Source organism: Callithrix jacchus, chromosome 13 (assembly GCF_049354715.1).
Source record: "Callithrix jacchus isolate 240 chromosome 13, calJac240_pri, whole genome shotgun sequence".
Taxonomy (NCBI): domain Eukaryota; kingdom Metazoa; phylum Chordata; class Mammalia; order Primates; family Cebidae; genus Callithrix; species Callithrix jacchus.
In genome coordinates, this window is record NC_133514.1 from 21,181,238 (window position 1) to 21,196,453 (window position 15,216).

General features: G+C 47.4%; 1 protein-coding gene and 1 long non-coding RNA gene across 3 annotated transcripts in view; one reads left to right on the forward strand and one right to left on the reverse strand.

Moving 5' to 3' along the window:
* Positions 1–8,226: 8,226 nt before the first annotated feature.
* LOC144578941 (uncharacterized) lies at positions 8,227–11,793 on the reverse strand. Of its 2 annotated transcripts, none has more exons than XR_013525540.1 (3): positions 11,668–11,793; positions 9,140–9,227; positions 8,227–8,353 (listed from the first exon to the last, which is right to left on the reverse strand). It is a non-coding gene; the product is annotated as an uncharacterized LOC144578941 (long non-coding RNA). The 2 variants fall into 2 exon arrangements; XR_013525539.1 differs by lacking the exon at positions 11,668–11,793 and adding an exon at positions 9,823–9,954.
* Positions 11,794–12,266: 473 nt separating this feature from the next.
* The window catches only part of LZTS1 (leucine zipper tumor suppressor 1), a 62,231-nt gene continuing 59,281 nt past the window's right edge, over positions 12,267–15,216 (forward strand). Inside the window, exon 1 of the mRNA XM_002756880.5 lies at positions 12,267–12,492. The gene's annotated coding sequence lies outside the window, so the exon portion shown is untranslated. The remainder of the gene's footprint in view (positions 12,493–15,216) is intronic.

Here is a 15,216-nt window from a genome sequence, read left to right on the forward strand (position 1 = left end):
CATGTTCTTTCTAACTAGTGATTCATTATATCTGAATCATGTATATAACATCCTATTTCTCAGTGATGTTTACAAACTGTTTTGTTCTCCTCTTAACGAAATCTGAAAGAACAGAAAGTAAACAAAAAAAGTATGATTTGGTCTCACTCAGTAAAAAAAAAAAAAAAAAAAAAAAAAAAAGGAGATTGGATTGTGGTTTTCTTTGTTTTTGATTTTATTTATTATTATTCTGTTTTGAGACTGAGTCTTTTCTCTGTCACCCAGGCTGGAGTACAGTGATGCCATCTTGGCTCACTGCATCCTCTGCCATCCTGGTTCAAGAGATTCTCATGCCTCAGCCTCCCAAGTATCTGGAATTCCAGGTGCACACCGCCACACCTAGCTAATTTTTGTTTTTTGTTTTTTTTTTAGTAGAGATGGGGTCTCACCATGTTGGACAGGCTGGTCTTGAACTCCTGGCCTCAAGTGATCTGCCCACTGCAGCCTCCCAAAGTGTTGGGATTACAGGCATGAACCACTGAGTCCAGCCTGAATTGTGGTTTTCAACTATCTGGAAGACTTCTAGATAAAAGAGGGAGTAGGCTCATCAGGGTTGCTCAGGTGGGCAGAACTAACCTGGTGTAGTTGGGTTAAGAGGACTGGACTGGCAGGCAGAACCCTGAGCTCACCCACCCACTCGTGGTAACCCCATGACTTAGACCTGAGCCATCACTGTATCATTTCTAAGATCTGTTCCAGCTTCAACATTTAATGTACCACTGACTGATGGGTAAACATTACTAGGAGAGAGATTTTTGTTTTATTTCATCAAAACTCCCCAGCATTTACAGATGTAAAAAAATAGAATGATCCGTCTTGTAAAGTAGTGAGCTATTTGTTAACATAGATCTTCAAGCTGAGTTGGAACACCACCTGCTATGTGCCTGGTAGTGAGGATTCTTGCATTGGGTGAGATGTTGGACAGGAAGACATTTAGCCTTGTCAGATTCTGTGAAATTCTAATTACTGGCTGGGTGTTTCAGTTTTGGTGCCAGGAATGGGAACCAAAGAAAGAAGTGATTTCTGCCTCATTCTGTGACTTGTAGGTATGTGACTTCATCTTACTGAGCCTCAGTATTCTCATCTGCTAAGTGGGAATAATAACACCTGCCCCTCCTGCATTAAAAGATTGGCAAAGATCAAATGAGAGACTGTTTGGACTTTGAACATATAAAGTGCTCTACAAATATATTAAGTCTCTGTTCCTCAGGGAGAATAGAAAATTCACAATGACACATCCCCTGATATCCAGGCCAAGATTCTATCAGTTCAAAACAAGAGTATTTTTTCCTTACCTCTCTCTCTTTCCCTGCTTGGTGATAATAGGGCTGTTAACTTGTTTTTTCAGTTGTGGTGACTTAACTTGTTGCATAAATGTCAAGTTCCATTTGACTAGAAGTTAATATATAATATCTCCCCTTCCCTCACGAATACAATCCTGTTAAATTATCCCTTTATGCTCACATTGATTTTTTTTTTTTTTTTTTTTTCTTTTCAGTTTTAAGTCCTAAAATAGCATCTTCTACCCAACTGCTTTACTGCTTTCAAGGCAATGAGGATGGTGCCTGGCAATGTGGGAGTTTAACGCAGATCAGAGTAAAGTTGGCTGCGCTTCAAGATAACAAGAGCACCGCCAAATGGGCATTTATCAAGGAGAGCCTGACAATCCCAGGAGCCTAAATTACCTTACGTTTGCAGCATTTCATTCACAGTCTCCTGTCACCCTCATGCAAGCCAAATGGAAACAGGAGATGAGTTTTATTATCCCATTTTACTGGGAGGAAAAGCCAAGATACAGAACCCTGAAGAGCCTGCACAGGGGTCACTGGGCCTGATTAGTGCTGAATCTAAGCTTGGCTTCCTCTTGGTAAATTACATTTGCTACTAAATCTTCAGACACCACAGGAAGATTCTGCCTGTCCTGGGGGTCAACTCTACCCCCAATGCACTCTCAGAATTGTAGCACGCAGGTCTCTCAACCATTGGCCAACCTTGCTAAGAAAGTCTGGGCCCTTTTCCACAGTACCCTCACAGACAGAAGCAGATCCAGGGAGACTGTCGATGCATCTGGCATGTATGCACAGTGACTTCAGGAGCAGGGGGCTTCTCTCCATGTCACAGATAAGTCAGCTCACAGTAAATGACTTATCCACCAACATGTAGCTAGTCAATGTCAGAGCTACCCAAGAGCTCTGGTCTGCAGATAACCCTTGCTCATAAATGAACCCCAAGCATTGACTATCGACTACAAGAAAATATTTAGGGGAAAAAAGAAGCCTCTTTTGGGCCTCTCAGAAATAATACCATGGAGGTAAACAGTGTTCACTATTCTTTCTCTGAAAAACGGCTGCCTCTCCATTATTCCTTGCAATTTCCCTCACACATTTTCCCTTCAAGATGAGGGATGCCCCATTTCCCTAGATCTGGCTCTTCCAGGAGAACCTCAAAGAGGAAGGCTGGGAATACTTGTTCTTGGTTTTCAAAACCAGCTAGAGACCTCCCCATGCCCAGAGGGAGAGGGAATTTCCCAGAAAACACTCTTGCACAAAATCGCCCCCTCCTTTTTTTTTTTAAACCACTCTCCACGGGCACTTCCATGGAGTGGCCTTTCCCCAACATCTGTTTATCACTAGCCGGTAGGCCAGCTCACACCTCCTGCCTTCTTGGCAAACAGCCTCTCCCTCAACGAAATTCAGGGTCAGGGTTGGGCCAGTCAGAAGCAGGTCTGAGCAAAGGGGATGCTTAAGCAGCTCTTCTGAGGGGCTGTCAGAGCCGGCAGCAGTGGTCCCAAGAAAGCCCTCTGCCCCTCCCAGCGCTGCGCTCAGCCCAGCATCCACAGCAGAGGCCGTGGAGGCAGGGAACCTCACCGCTGCAAGTTGAAACAAGATTCCCCGCCTTCCCTGTTGGCAGCCGGGCTTTAAATAGGATTAATGAGAGAGAACATTCTAAACACTGCTCCGAGAGGTTCCAGAACAGGCAGCCGGCTACTTCCTCTCAAGCTGCCATTTTGGATCGGTTCCCCTGGCTGTCTCTCCTAACTTGGAGCCAGGGCTTTTGCACTCTGCATTGCAGCTCTGCTCTGTACCTGACCTTGGGATTCCACTGTACCACTGAGAACCTCCTCTGCCCACTGTGAATGCCAGAAAGTTCAATGCTGCCTCACTCATTTAGATTAATTGATTACCTCCATTGATAAAATGAAAGGACCTCAGGGAAGGGGTGGGGCTGGAGCTGGGAAGGAAGCAGCATTGCCCTGGCACTGTCCTTCAGTGGCAAGTGCCCTACTGTATAGCAATCATTATCCCATCACCGAGAATTGTGGTAGATATTAATAGAATGTGGTAGAAGTTCGCGTAAGTGCTCTATGGTATAGCAATCACTATCACTGAGAATTGTGGCAGATGTTAGTCTGTTGTACATTTTTTTTTCTTTTTCTTTCCGAGATGAAGTCTTGCCCTGTTGTCCAGGTTAGAGTGCATTGGCATAATCTTGGCTCACTGCAATCTCTGCCTCCTGGGTTCAGGAGATTCTTCTGCTTCAGCCTCCCGAGTAGCTGGGATTACAGGTGTCCACCACCACGCCCTGCTACTTTTTGTATTTTTAGTAGAAACGGGGTTTTGCCAGGTTGGCCAGGAGAGTCTCCATCTCCTGACCTCCTGATACGCCCGCCTTGGCCTCCCAAAGTGCTGAGATTACAGGTGTTAGTCACCACGCCCAGCCTGTTGTACATGTTTTCCTGTGTCCAATCCTGTGGAATATTATTGTTAATATCACTCAAAAGGGCACAAAATAAAGCTGATGGGGCCCAAAGACTACACCAAGGTCACTCAGCTGCTAAGTGCAGAGCAGAATTCCAACCTTGCAGCCTTGCAGGCCTTCCACTCCAGGTCTATAGACTAGAAATGTTTTTTTTCCACTGCGTCATGCTGAATGGGCTTCAGGCCAAATCATGAGACCATTTCCAAATGGAAGAAATAGGGTAGAAAAGACCGTGTGTTCATGACTGGGGGAGGGGCAGCAAAGAGAACAACCACGACTAACACTTAAGAGATTTCCTATACATTTTCCTTGTCCTGAGCACTGCACCCTTTCACCCTTGCTGCAACACTGTGAGGCAGGCACAATGACTGGGAAAACTTAACCAAATCCATGCTAGTTTGCAATTTTGTTTCCACTGAACCCTGAAGGCAAAATTAGTTAGCATTTACCGAGAGTGCTTTCTGGATGGACCACTCAACCTGGCTGCTGTAACAACCCTTTTTTTTTTTTGCCGCTATTAGAAACTAGGGAAAAAGAGACAGAAAATTCTGGTGGCCGGTCACAGTGGCTCATGCCTGTTATCCCACCACTTTTGGGAGGCTGAGGCAGGAGGATTACTTGAGGTCAGGAGTTTGAGATCAGCCTGGGAAACAAAGCGAGACTCCATCTCTACAAAAAATCAGCTGGGTGTGGTGGTGAACACCTGTAGGCTCAGCTACTCAGGCTTAGGTGAGAGCATTGCTTGCACCTGGGAGATCAAGGCTGCAGTGAGCTCTGATTGTACGACTACATTCCAGCCTGGGTGACAGAGGGAAATAAATGAACGAGAGAGAGAAAGACAGACAAAGAAAGGAAGGAGGGAAGGAAGGAGAGAAGGATAGGAGGGAGGGAGGGAAAGAAAGAAGGAAAGAGAGTGAAAGGAGGGAAGGAAGGGAGGGATGGAGGGAAGGAGGAGAGACAGAGAAAGAGAGAGAGAAAGAAAGAAAAAAGAGAGAGAAAGAAAGAGAAAATACTGGAAATGACCTCAGAGATGACTGTGTGCAAACCACCTGCTCCCTTATGCCCCTCCCAAATTTTTGTAAGTGATTAGATTGAGTCCAGCTTATGGAGACCACAGTCAGCCTTGGGAATAAAGGCAAAATACATGGTCAGCACCTATAAAATCTGATATGCAGAGTAAAGGGAGTGTAGTTAATGGTAGAAGACATGAGGGAAGAGTGGAGATGCTCATTGAGAGGGGCAGTGATCTGGAGGAGTCAATTAGAAAACCAAACAGGCAGCAGAGCCCCGAGCTCAGGGCCACCCTTGCCTCAGACAACCAGTCTCTAATTTCCCCAGCCCTTTGTGGGCAGCAGCCTCTCCTCTAGGACTCCGGGAGCCGCTTCCTGAGACGCTACTGAGTAAATGTGTAAATTAAATTGCAGCGCACAGAGTTTCCAAAGCTTCTGCTATTTTTTTTCACCCCCCTGGGGAGAGGAAATGAGACGCCAACATTCCCCACAGGGGAACTAAATGATTTCCCAGAAGTCATGATCTCATATGCTCTATTTGTTTAAATGAGTTTAGGGCTACAAGCAAATGTGCGTTTGACCAGGCCCATTTGCAAAAGACCTCTCTCAGAACTGACAAGGGCCATACCAACTTTTTTGTCTGTGTGCCATTCCTTAGCGCTGGGGAGAAATTAGCCCCAAGTCAATTAGTCCATTAGTCACCAGCTATGTGCCCAGTAGCAGGCAGAGTATTATTAAAGATATAGAAAAATAAGAGGTGGTCTTTGTCCTCATTTATTTATTTCATGTTTGTTGAGGCCTATTATGTACTGAGCATTGAGCAGAGCACTTAAAATCCAGTAGGAAAATGAGATTCCTTCACCTAAAACAACAGCACCTATGTTACAAAGTGTGTAATAAAGAAATGAATAGTAGGACGGGCATGTGTTGTTCGTGAGACTTCATTCAATGGGGTGGAAGTGGGAGATTAAGGAGGGTGGGTCATGGCCTGGTGAGGGCCTTGAAAGACATTTCCATCTGGCTTAAAGGAGGGCCAGGTCCTGGACGGATATGGTCATGGCCTTGATGGTGGGGAGGCAACGTGGAGCTCTGGGCTGGTGGTGATCTAGGAGATGGTCAGGTTGGGGAGGTCAGGGTGTGGGAAAGCTGAACACAGCAGTTTCAGCTTGATGGTAGAGGGGAGGCTATTCTATGCCTGGTGCTTACAGGGGTCCTAGAAGGCTTTCATTCATTTGTGGGGGGATCTCCAGCCTTGGGTAGAGATGAGGAGAGTTGACTCTGGAGAGAAACTGGAAGACTAGAGAGAGCAAAGGGTGTGGATAAGCCTGAATTCCAATTCTTTCTGCTCCGCTACTAGTGGTGGGATTTAAGGCAAATAGTTTAGCCACTCTGAACTGCAGTTTCTTCATTTGGAAAACAGAGATAATCATTTCTGTGATTGTTCAGTAAGATACTGTAGGTAAAATGTCCAGCAAAGGTATGGTATGTGATAGGCAAGCAATGACTGTTAGTTTTCTACAGGGCTTCCCCCATTTTGAAGACAAAAGTGAGCTACACATGTATGTTCCAATATCTATCTACCACAACTGGACCAATCAAAGCCAATCAGGGTAATTTTACTGAGTGTGCTCATAACCACTAGATGATGTGGCCAAGCTGTTTAGTGTCAGCTGAAGGCCTTCTGGGAAAGGTTTTCTTGATCTTGAAAAAGAGATGCAGCAACAAGGGTCCTTTATTGCTCAACCCATTGTGAGTTCTGGGTGTTGAGACTAGACCGAGAGATTCAACCTGTGATCATGAAGCAACCATCCCAAGGGCAAGCCAAGCCCATGCTCTGAGGATAGCAGAACAGGGACATGGTGAGGCCTGATTCCTAATGCTCCTGGGAAGCCAAGGTACAAAGGAACCTGGGACCTGATCTCTGAAATTATTAATTCATGAGGTTTTTGTCCTATTGTTTAAGGCGTTTTGAGTCAAGCTTTTCTGTTACCTATACATGGAAACATCCTCAAGATTTATAATTTTGGACAAACTTGCAAACCCACAGAGGAGATAAATTTCAGAACAAGTGATAGGCCAGACCTTTCAGAGATTGGATGTTAACTTAGAAATAGTCTGTTGGCCGGGCACTGTGGCTCACACTTGTAATCCCAGCACTTTGGGTGGCTGAGGTAAGTGAATTGCTTGAGCTTACCTCAGCCACTTGAACACCCTTACAGGAGTTCAAGACCAGCCTAGGCAACACGGCAAAACACTGTCTCTACAAAAAATAAAAAAATTAGCCAGGGGTGGTGGCATATGCCTGTAGTCCCAGTTGCTGGAGAGGCTGAGGTGGGAGGATCGCCTGAGCCCTGGGAGGCAGAGGTTGCAGTGAGCCAAAATTGCACCAGTGTCCTCCAGCCTGGACAACAGAGTGAGTCCCTGTCTCAAAAGAGAAAAGAAAAGAAAAAAAAAAAAAGAAGAGAAAAGAAAAGAAAAGTCTGATATATACTATTGAAAAAGATGGAGTGAGGGAGTCAACTCAAAATACTTCCTTCTCATTTCTCTGTAATTTAGTTCAACCCTGAGTTTACATCAAAGGGCTTGCTACATAATTTTCAGATGAGCTTTGCCAGCTGGTACCTAAACAAAGCCGATTCACACCACAGCCTGTTAGTGCCATTTGAGCCCTTGCATTGCATTAGCCAAGTTGGCTGTCTCATTATTCGCTGCTCAGAGGGCTGCCTGCTTGTGGTCAAACCTGCCCAAATCAAACACATTCAGGCCTGTGTCAGTTACAAGGTTTCTGAGGCAGGTAGGAGTCATGTGCCATTAAACCCCGATGCTCCAGCTCCAGTGAAGGGTCAATTTCTTGTCTTGCACTTTGACTCAGTTTTCCTTTCACTGAAAGAGTAGGGTGGACATATTTCCTGATGTAACTTGAGTGTCTTAGTAGGGAGGGGTCATCGTTGAATAAGAATTGTTACGTCAGCAAATTCTCCCAGGGCATCTGAGGGTATCTGTTCTCTCTACAACTTCTCTGGTCTCCCTCACCTGAATACAGGTGAAGACTTAGAAGGAAGTTGTAAAGAAAGCTAGTGATGATGATGATAAACGATTTATTGAAGTCATGCAATACTTTCAAGGAAAGTAGAAATACTACTTTGATTTTATCTCATTTGTCTTTATAACACTCAGAGAGGACAGAGAAGAAGATGGTCCTTCTAATTCAAAGACAAGTTTCCTCAAGCCAAGAGATAAGAGATTCAAGGTGCTCAGAGACCTACAGGTAAGGAATGAAAATTCTTGCCAGGCGCAGTGGCTCACACCTGTAATCCCAGCACTTTGGGAGGCCGAGGCAGGCGGATCACAAGGTCAAGAGATTGAGACCATCCTAGCCAACATAGTGAAACCCCATCTCTATTAAAATATGAAAATTACCTGGGCATGGTGGCACGTGTCTGTAGTCCCAGCTACTCGGGAGGCTGAGGCAGGAGAATTGCTTGAACCTGGGAGGCGGAGGTTGCAGTGAGCTGAGATCATGCCACTGCACTCCAGCCTGGCACCTGGCGACAGAGCAAAACTTTGTCTCAAAAAAAAAAAAAGAAAAGAAAATTCTTGTTATAAAAGCTGCACATTCAAAGCAATTCCATGGGAACTGTTTTCTACCCTGGAAAAAGACAGGGATGGTGAGATATCTTCTAAGGTCATGAGACCATTGGCTCTGGTTGCAGAAAAACTGGTCTTCCCAGTTCTTTCCTAGGGTCACTGGGAAATCAGTAGTGGCCTCAGCTGATTCCTTAAAGCTTTGCTCAGTGGTCTAGGCTCATAATATTTTCTCACCTATTTTTGGAGATTATTCAACTTCACTTAAATAGAGTCAACCTTTCCTGTCTCTCAACACAAGGCTCTGGATTTTTAGACTTGACATAATATTAAACAATTATTTGATATTTTGTGTTTTTCATACCACCTTTGACTTTGTTAGTTCTTTTCATTTTGTATTGTTGCCAAAAGATAGATAGGGAAAATGTTATTAGGCCTCTTTTACTGATAGCAAACTAAGCCTCCAAAAGGTTGTGAGAAGACTGCAAATTAGAAGAAGCAGGAATACATGCGGATTTTCTGAATTTGAGTTAATTTATCCCTCTGAAACATCGTCTTGCCTCCATACTCTCCGAGCCTTCATTCTAGTATTTTTTGAGTACTTGCTTTGTACCAACAATGTGCTGTACTCTGGGGATTCGATGTTGATTAAGACAGACATGATCTTTAAGCAAGAAACTTACAGAAGAGTTAAAGAGACAAACAAGAAGCCAGGCAATTCATTACATTGTGATAGATGAGAGTACCTTGAGGAAGGCAGAGTTGTCTGTAATCCAAACAAGCTGCTGGCTTAACTGGTCCGTGGGTCTGGTCCAGTGCAGCCAATCTTAGGTCCTAGAGATGAAGTATGATGTTCCATATCTCAGGTGATGAACAGATGAGGAGGGTAGGTGATTTTTACAAGAAATGTTTTGTGACCCAGCTTTCTAGATGCAACTCAGGCCACGGAGAGCCCGAGGTATGCAGTTTCACATGAGACGCCTCTCAGGAACCCAGACATTCAGGAAGGGCAGCGCCCCTTCACTGGACAAGGAAGAAAGGCAGCCACACTGAGAACCCACCGGTGGTGTTGGGGGTAGACACACCCAGCCATTGCATTACCATGCCCAACTGCTGAATCAGGGAGCTAATTATGGCTTTGTACTGCTGGAGACCACATTCCTGAGGCTTTCATGCACACACACAGAACCGTAACACACACATACATGCTGTGCCATCCATCACTGTTCTCCTCCTCCATTCTTTCTCATTTTCTCCCCCACTCTCAATGCATTCTACTCTATTTCTAAAGTATCCGTTCCCCAGGGTGTTTCTGTGATTCCATAGTATATCCCACTTCCACCCTACATACGCAAACCAACACACTGCTCAGACCCTTTGTCCAACTCACTCATTACAGGAAGGCTACACGTCATACCCAGGCTTTTACCTAGATGCTGCTGACAAAGATGTCGGTGCTGAAGGGGGGTCCTCACGAAGTATCTTCTCATCCAAACCATCCACTTTCCAGATGAGGAAACTGAGGCCTCGTCAGGGACATGGCTTATCCGAGAGCCTGTAGTCAGCAGTAGGGCCAGAACAAAAAGTGCACTCTGGAGTCTTTTGCCTCTTCCACAGAACCTCACCTCTGAAGACACAAACATGGGTTTGAAGTCTGGAGTGCACCTGATCCCTTAATCTACCTTCAAAGAGTCTGCCCTTACTTTAAAGTGCTGGAATGTTTGATCGATATTAACTCATTCGGCTAAAATTCTTGAGATACTCTCACCAGCAAACAAGAATACATGTTCTCTGTCAATGAATGGAACACAAAGCAGCATGGGGCTGTAGAAAAAGGAGGCATTATTTTGCCTGGGACTATAAGAGACAGTGTGAGTAAGTGTTACATATTTTGTCTCAAATTTTGCAAGGTAGAGTTAGAAGAGCAGGAGAAAAGCTTTTCAGACCGAGGGCCAGGTATAGACAAAGGTGAGGAAAAGGAGTTGATGTTCAGGAAAAGGCCGAGTAGGCTTTAGGGTTGACACGCAGAAGTTGTAGTCTTGCTTGTAATCACTGCCGTGTGTCTTTACTTACCACAAGCCAGTGAGTTTCATTTAATCCTCACAACAACCTATACATGAGAAATCCATTCATTTAACAAATATATATTGAGTGCCTACTATGTTGCCTGGCAAGTTCTAGGTGTTAGGGATACAGCTGTGAATAAAACAGACCAAGTCCCTCAGCCATTGACACAAGAGAACAAGTTCCTGCCTTACGGGAATTTACATTCTGGGACTTGTGACCTCATTTTACAAAAACAAAAAACAAAAGCAAAAAAAAAAAAAACAAATTTGAGATAGAGGAAGCAGAAGGTACTAGCTCAAATAACAAGCAGCAAAGTCTGTCTGTGTTCTTAAACCCCTTGCTGTGCCACCTTTCAGGTAGCCTAGATTCAAAGGTCAGAGTCTTCAGGGTCAAGACCTGAAGGCAGTGAGGTTCCCCTACAGGGTTTTGAGCAAGGGTGTGGCAGAAACCAGACAACTTGTTTTCCTTTGAGCTGTCCCCACCACATCACCATTTTATTTAACTTTTAAAATTTATTATTATTATTATTGAGACAGGTTCTTGCTCTGTTGTTCAGGCTGGAGTGCAGTGGTGCTATCTGGGCTCACTGCAACTTCCACCATCCAGGCTCAAGCAATTTCCATGTCTCAGCCTCCCAAGCACCTGGGATTACAGCTTCCTGTCACCACACCCAGTTAATTTTTTTTTTTTTTTTTTTTTTTTTTTAGTAGAGATGGGTTTCACCATACTGGCCAGGCTGATCTTGAACTCCTGACCTCAAGTGATCCACCTGCCTGGGCCTCTCAAAGTGCTGGGATTACAGGCATGAGCCACAGTGTCCGGTCCCCATTCTATTTATAATCAGAGATCGGCTATGTCAATCCTACTCCATTACACCTACCCCCCCCATACACACACACACACACACACACACACACACACACACGCTTCTTTCAAGCTGAGGCTAACACTCCTTGGGCAGAGCCGCCACCTTCCCGCCTAGCCTGGTTTTAGCGGATTCGCCTCAGGGCACCCTCAAGCCCCCAAGCCTCAGGCAGCACCTGGCACTCAGGTTAACTGACCGTTTGTCCTCCAAAACCCTGTAAACTTGAATCCTCTCCTGGCTCAATTGCTAGAGGTGAAAAGTAAGGGCGGTGGGGAAAATGACAGTGTTGGAAGGGGACGGGGTGAGCCTCAGCTGTAAACCTGAACAGGCCTCTGCTCCTACCTGAAGCTCAGCTCCCTCAGAGCTGGAAAAGTTTGCTTTGGAAACGTTTCGGGAGCGGGGGTGTCGTGCTCTGGACTCTGTAATCCCGGTGTGGTTTGCAATGCCCCTCACTTGGGTGCTACTCCAGTCCTTGAGCTAAAAACACGCCCTTTCCTGGGAGTCCGGAGTGGGAGAGATAGTATTCGAAAAAAGAAACGGGCGAGTAAGAGGAAGGGGTAATAAAGAAAGGAACAAACACAGGAGAAGGGATAAAAAAATGGAGTAAGAATTTCAGGTAATAAAAGGGAGAAGACGATGAGGTAAGAGCAAGACAGGAACAGTCGGAGAAAGGGGGCCTGGCAAGAGAGGAAGACTGAGGGGGCAGGGTCGCCCGCTGGGGCTGGTGGAAGTGAGAGCAGAGAGACCGGACCCAGGACGCTGCGCAGGCCGCGGGCGCTGAGGAGCCGCGAGGTCGCGAGCAGCCCCAGCTGTCAGCCCGGAACAAAGGCCGCCGAGCGGCCCAGGCCAGGCTGCCGGCAGCTCCCGGCCAATCAGCGGCGCCGGCGTTGTCCCCGCCCCCTGCCGGCCCCGCCCCGCCCCGCCCCAGCTCGGGGACCCGCGCAGAGGCCGGCGCGCCGGGAGCGGGCGGGCTGGCAGCGGCCGGGCGGGGAGGCCGAAAGTTTCTCAGCCCGCCTCGGCCAGCGAGTGGGAGCCGGGAGCTGCATTCCGCGCGGTGGGACCGGCCCGGCCCGCTCAGCAGCTCTGGAAAAAGAGAGACGGGAACACACCGGGAAACACTGGGAAGAAAAAAAAAAATCTGAAGTGCGCCCGAGGCGCAGGGGCCAGGTAAGCGCGGTGGCCGGGGGTCTCCTCGCCCCAGGAGGGTCTGCTGCCCTGGCTGCGGGAAACCGCGCTCCCCGCTCCGGGCCGGCCGGTCCGTGCGTCTGCGCGTCCGTCTGTCTTTGTCTGTCTGTGTCCGTGGCTGTCGAAGTGTCTTTGTCTCCGCGTGGAGCTGTCAGGGTCTCCCCTCTGCTGGGTGGGCGCCGCCGCTCCTGCCCCGGGGAGGTGACGGTACGCCCGTCCTCCTGTCTTTGTCTCTGTGTCTCGTGCGGACGGGATGCGTCTGCCTCCAGCCCCGGTGCCGGTCCCGGCGGGGACGTCAGTGTTAGGTGACACTGGTGTCGGAGGTGAAGAAGTGAGAGGTGGGGACGCGAGGCCGCAGGGGCTGGGGCCGCAGGAAGACGGTCCAGCGGTCGAGCCGGGCCGCTGAACTTCGCCGCCTGGAACTTTGCAGATGAGCTGTGTCCACACCGGTGGGGAGGACACCGGCGCGATGCAGCGAGAGATCTGGAAGGTTTTCCTCGAGGAATAAGTCACATAGGTGGAGGTGGTGAGAGAGGAATTTGGTAAATCGGGGTGTCTAAGTGGCCCCCTGGAGCTGCAGGCTCCTGGGGTCGGTCCTGGATGTGTAATTCAGGAATTTGGTCAAAGCACCACGCACACGCAGACAGAGCCAGACACTACTACATTCACTTCTTCCACAGCCACCATAGGCAGCCAGACCTCGCCTCTCCACCTTTTCGCAGGCTTTGCTCTGGCTGGAGAGGCTGCAGAGGTCGCACTCAACAGCAACAGGCAACCCGGAGACACCAAGGGCCAGGTGATGTTTCTCTTTCCTGCTCCAAGTGGAAAGGTTTAAACTGTGGAGCAGATGAGTGTTCTGCTCGACCACGAGTATGTCAGGCCTGGGAAAGTGCTCCAAGTCCTCCGATTTCTCTGGAATAATGGAATAAGAGGTGCTTAGGGATCTGACCGCCTAAAGCGTTTTCTGTCTCACTTACTCCCTCCACACCGTCCCGCTGCCATCAGCCCCTCTGCTCTCTGGTCCTGGGCGCTGGCAAACTAGTGAGGAGGCACTGAGTTCTGGACCGTGCTGCGCAGGGGCTGCTCCTAATAAGGATCCCCCACGCAGCTGCCTAAGGAATCCTGGGAACCCAAGAGCCAAGCCACAACGAGATGAGCTATCTGCTTGGCAGTTCCTGCACCAAGACCCTGAGAAGAGTCTGCGGGTGCGGGCAAGAGGGTGTTTGTAACCTGAGCTTTCTCTAAGTTCAAAAACAATTTTCTGCAGGCATCCAGAGGGAGGATGGAGATGTCAGAAGAGTGTGTGCATACGGGTGTTAGAGATAGCATTTACAGACGGGAAAGGTGTTTGTGTTTAAGAGTGGAGTGGAACATTGTGGGCAGGAATCTGTGGGCAGAGAGCATACAAGCTAATCAGGCGTGGCGTTACACCTTGTATTTATCCAGCGCTTTTCTCTGGAGGTGCTTTCTGTGCATCATAGACGTTATCTCACATGTTATCTCCTTTATCCTCACAACATAACTACCAGGTTGGCACGGTGGGCTCGCTGTGTCTGCCAGTGAAGAAATGGAGACATCAGGAGGGAAAGGCATTCCCTGAGGTCCCACAGCTAATGGGAGCAAAGTTGGAACAACTGGGAGTCCTGAGGTCTCAGCTGGGTGGATGTGAGTGTGGGGCACTCTCTCTGCTTAAGAAGAGAAGAAAACTAGTAGTAAAAGAAACAAGCATCTCTTGTGGGTGTCTATATGCAAGCAAAAGGGAGGATGGGACATTTGATGTGCTGAAGATGGTTGTTATTTAACATTGATAGCAGCCACTGTGTGCTTCATGAAGTAAACCTGTCTCAGCAATTCAGCTTGTGCATTTGTGTGTCTGCAAGAGTTGCCCCCAACTGTGTGTGCCCGGGTTGAGGTGAGGCAGGGGTGCTGCCATAGAAGGAGTGCTGCTGTGTGGGGTGTGCTGGGGAGAGCCAATGCTTTGGGAGTGTGTGAGGGAAAGATGTACCTTTCAGTTTTGAGAAGCCATGGGTCTGCGTGTATAGCAAAGCTATACATGGGCTCCAGACATATAAAAATGGCTTTCTAATCCTGAAAACTTATTTATATGCCTTTGCGCTTATTCAACATTCATTTCATAAATATTCATTGGGCGCCTACCAAATGCAAGGCTCTGGGCTAGGCAGCGAGGCTAGGAAGATGAATAATGTAATGACAAACCTGTGGGTAAGCACCTCATAGACTAGTGTCATGGGCGATACTGTAACACTTAATGGCATTCACTACATACATTGTGTGCCCTGGACTTTTTATTCATTATCTCATTTAATTTTCACTGCAGCTCTGCAGGGTATGTATAATTATCACATGAGGAGAGCTAAGCAACTTAGCCAGGCTAGAAAACAGAGGGGCAGGGATTTGACCTCAGCTTAATGAGGTTCTGCACCCTGGCTCTGTCCATATTCTTCTGCTACCTTTGAACACAGAAACACTGTTTCTTCTGCATAGAATATTCTTGCCTGGTCTCTCTACTGCCTTCTCTGCCTGGTCTCTCTGCTACCTTCTCCACCTAACTAGCTCCCACTTTTATGTGGTTGTTGCTTTTCTTTTTTTGCTTTTTTTGAGATGGAGTCTTGCTCTGTTGCCCAGGCTGTAGTGCAGTGGCATGATCTCCACTCACTGCAACCTCCACCTCCTCAGTTCAAGCGA